Below are 4615 nucleotides of genomic sequence, written 5' to 3' on the forward strand. Positions count from 1 at the left end.
TTCTCCACCATTAAAAGTTGCTTTCTTGTCACTAAGGACTTTTATTATTTTTTTGTATCTCCATTACCTAGAATGTAATAAATACTTTAAAAAAAACATTGATTTATTGGTTTACAGCAACTTACATTTATGTAACATGTTGAGTTTTAAAAGTCTTCGCAATAACCCAGGAAACTTAGATGGCAAAAGTGTCATCATTTTATAGATGATCAAAATGCGAAAGAATTAAATTAAATTTTGAGTCCAGTTTCAGATAGTCAGTAAATATTGAAAGTGGGAACATGAACCTAGATCTTTTGAGTCTGAAAACTAAAGTTCTAATCACTGAACTGTTGTCTCAAAGAGTGAGAAAAAAAGATGTACAAAATATCCATCTTGATAATATACTTATGATTGCTCTGTTCATGAATAGTATATCTTAATTTCTAAATTTCATTATGTCTTATAACTTCTTCATCTTGTAGAAAATCATTTAATATACTCAGAATGAAATTCTGCTTATTATATTATTGTTAATTACTGTGAGGAATGAGTATGTAAAAAATGGGCCCAGAAGAAGCTGTATCCCCAAGTCTGAGCCCCACCATTAAGTTACTAAACACAAGGAAGTTACAGTTGTCATGTTTCAACAGAAAGGCATATGTACATGAACTAGGAGAAGTTGAAAATCCTTATGAGATCATCAGAAGAAACTGGAATATATTCCAAGCAAGTACCTTCATTCATGACCCAACAAAACCTTTTGAACCATATAGAGACTCAGTCAGGATATCCCATTCCATGTTTTGCTTTTGTGAGAATATCTTTAGCTTCCATTCCTGGATCTGGTTGGTCATAGATAACTGTGTTGATCATTGGTGGAACCACAACATACGAATTGGCAGAGAGGATGTGGATTTAATGGTGAACATTCTGACCAAAGAGATGGGTCATGAATGAGGAGTGGGCAGGGGTATAGAAGACCAAAATCACACACACGGGAGCCAAAGGTACTTAGAGTCTTGAAGACGAGCAACCAGGGAGGGAAGATGAAAGACAGCTTGCACAATCTGACCATAAGAGATAGCAGTGGCTATGATGTCAAATATGAAGAAAGAAATGGCACCCAGCTAATATAATATTGACCTTGATGCTTGCATAAGCCAGGGTGGCCAGACCCATGTGCTCACAGTACATATGGGAATGATGTGCTGTCCACAGAAAGGCAGACATGGGATCAGGAACACAAAGGGAATCACTGAAAGGAAAGATCTCAGCAGAATTCCAAGGCCAATTGCTGTCACCACTCTTTTTGTAAGAATGACACTATAACAAAGTGGGGTGGGCCGTGGCCAGGAGTATAGCTGATTCCAGGCCAGTAAAATTATGAATGAAGAACATCTTGTTAGGCAAATTCCCAAAATGATCTCTCTCAAGTTGAAGATGCTCAGCATTTTAGGGATAGTGGCCATTGAAAAGCTCAGATCAATAGTGGCCAGCATGCTGATGAAGTCTCCTCTCAGTTAGGATCATAAATAGTATGGTGATATTCCTCACCAGTGCAATCAAATATACTATGCAGAAAGGGAAACCAATCCAGATGTGCATAGATTCTAGACCTGGGATGCCTAGCAGCAAAAAGGAAAAAGGGTGAAACTTTATCATTGGGTTTGGGCATGCCCTATAGATGAGTATGTTAATGCTTATCACAGAGTGTCACCTACTCTGTGGGAGCCCAGTAGGAACTGATTCATTTGGAGGTCCTGAAGAGACACAAATGGATTAGAATATCTTTTTTTTCTTTTTCATTTGATAGTTTAGTCTATAAGTCAAAAAGTTGTATTGGTAATCTGACATGCACAGAAATATGTGCTGAAAAAATGTGCAGAAAAGAAGTAGATTAAAGGAAAGTAAATATAAAGGTAAAATTCCCATAATATAAGGAAAATATCATGAATCAAAACATTAAGATCAGACATAGTATCTAACATATTATGGTTATTGGTTTTGTTTGTTTATTGGACTTTAAAATACTGATTGTTTAAGAAAAATAAACAGTCCTACATAACCTGATCATCTCTATTATCAGCTTTATCATCCCTTGAATAAATTCAATTTTATCCAATTACATCTAAATTGAGTACTTACCATAATGCACCTACTAACAGGATAGAAATAAATGAATGGATAGATAGATAAATGAATGAATGGATTCGTGAATGCAGTGAAGAAACTTCTTTCAGGGAGTTTGTTATGTAAATGTGAATGAACTATAGTATAAATAGTCATGAAAAAAATCACTGTATTATGAAAGCTTTTAATAGGTCCACATGAAGTGCTGTAAAAATTCTATAGTTTCATCTGGGGAAATCAAGAAAAGATTGAGTAGGTTAAATATGGGTTGAGTCTTGAAGGAAGGGGCATATAAAATGCAAATTGTCGGGGTGGCTAGGTGGCGATGGGGCAGCTAGGTGGTGTAGTGGATAAAGCACCCGCCTTGGAGTCAGGAGTACCTGGGTTCAAATCCAGTCTCAGACACTTAATAATTACCTAGCTGTGTGGCCTTGGGCAAGCCACTTAACCCCATTTGCCTTGCAAAAACCTCAAAAAAAAATACAAATTAAATTGAGAAGTTCATTCCAGGTTTGAGGAATAAAATGAACAAAGGAAAGAGGGGCAAAAGACAAGATGAGAAAGAGGAATGATGACTAGTTCAATTGTCCTATAATAGAGTATGTTAAGTAGTATGATTTTAGAAAGCTTAACCCCCGCCTGGTTATTCTCCTCACGCTTATTCATTTCATTTTCATTTCATAAAACTTATCTTTCTCTTCTTCTACAGGTGAGGCAAATAATGTCATGAAAATTCTATTTTTTTACACTCTGTTGCAATGGACAAATTAATTGCTATGCTGCCCCTCAATATCTTCTTAAAAAGTATAAAAAATAATAACTATATTTTGTGCTTCATAGTGTTCTTGCAGTTATAATAACTAACTGTTTAAAAATTCATGAAACAATTTCAGATTCAAATTATTTTCAAAATATTCTCCATTACTTTTTAAAAATTCCCTATAATCAAAAATAAAGCAATAAATCCTGTTTTATTTATAGCATTTATTGATTTCCTACATTTAAATGCATACCCTAGAAATTTAATATTCTACCCTCTCAAACTCATAATAATTGACTGATATTAATGAGAATTATAAAAACAGGGGCTATTGTGAGTTTCAAATTAGAAAATATATAGATAAAAAAGAATGATAACAAGGAGAATGATTAAAAAAAGGAATCAGGTTGACAATGTAATTGGTTTAGAATGTTCTAGGAAAAAGCCAACTCACTTCTTCGAAATAAATTAAATTGAATGAAGGATGATAGTGAGAGATCAAGAGGACCAATGATGCCTTTCTTCTTTTCCCAGACTAGGTCATATATAAGTGGGTAATTCTGTGGACTTCTGGATGGAAGATTTTTAGGAAGGTGCATATTTGGAACAAAGATCATAGAACAGTAAGAAGACTGGAGACCAAGACACATCAGAAACAGTTAAGGAATCCTGGTTGTTTATCCTAAAGAAGAGAGGCCTCTTCTGACCTGCAAAAGAAAGCCTAATCCCTTCTGCCTCTTTTTTATGGATTAATTAAGTAGCCAGTAACTATTTGTCAATTATTATGTAGAATGATAAAAATACAAGGTAAGAACAAACAAAAGTCCTTAACTACCCTGATCTTATTTTCTAGAGATAAGTAAATAGATATGTAGAAAATAAATACTCCATGATTGGAAAAGTACTAAGGACTTTATGAATTGAGAAAATCCCTATGAATGAGATAGCACTTGAGCTGATCTTTGAAGGTGATGGGAGCTACAAGCTAAAAGGATTTGAAGGGAGATGATTCCAGGTACAAGGCACAGATATGAGGGATAGACTTCATGCATAGGTTTTAGTGAGCAGATCAGTGTGCCTGAAATTTTGAGCATATGGAAAGAAGTAAGATGTGATCAGCCACACTTGAGTCTTATTGTGACATGTATAGATATCAATTAGAAGAGTTATGCTTTATTCTAAAGCCAAAATGGAATCACTGAACTTTCCTGAGCAGATTGATGATTTAGAAATGATAAATTAACTGATGGTTTTGTTGCAGAAGAAGGAGATATTTGAAATAGTTCAGATGAGATTAGAAAAAAGCTTGTACTAGGATGATTGTACCGTGCATAGAATTATGTTCAATGTTTCGATGTTGAGAATATAGAATTTTTAAAAAATTTGCATGTAAATAACTATAGCAGGGGTAATAAGAGGGAGAGAGAAGAACCTTACATAATTCCTAGTTTTCCACACTGAGTAAGTGAAAGTATGATGATACCTTTAAGAGAAATACAAAAGTTAAGATGAGGGATAGGTATAAGGGATGAATGACTCCTTTAGTTTGGGGCATATTGAGTATGGTAGGTTTATTAGACACCTAGATAAAGATTTTAAGCAGGTAATAGAAGATGTTGGAATGAAGCTCAGAAAATAGATGAGTTGGATAGGTAAATTTTAGGGTTAGCTAGAGATAGATGATAGTTTTATCTATAGGAGTTGATAACATTATTGAGACAATATGTAGAAAAAGAGGAAAGT

At 34.4% G+C, this 4615-nt stretch overlaps 1 pseudogene; it reads right to left on the reverse strand.

The window, feature by feature from the left end:
- Positions 1-759: 759 nt before the first annotated feature.
- Positions 760-1644, reverse strand: LOC141507672 (olfactory receptor 52E2-like; annotated as a pseudogene).
- Positions 1645-4615: the final 2971 nt, after the last annotated feature.

The sequence above is a fragment of the Macrotis lagotis genome, chromosome 1, assembly GCF_037893015.1.
Source record: "Macrotis lagotis isolate mMagLag1 chromosome 1, bilby.v1.9.chrom.fasta, whole genome shotgun sequence".
Classification (NCBI taxonomy): domain Eukaryota; kingdom Metazoa; phylum Chordata; class Mammalia; order Peramelemorphia; family Peramelidae; genus Macrotis; species Macrotis lagotis.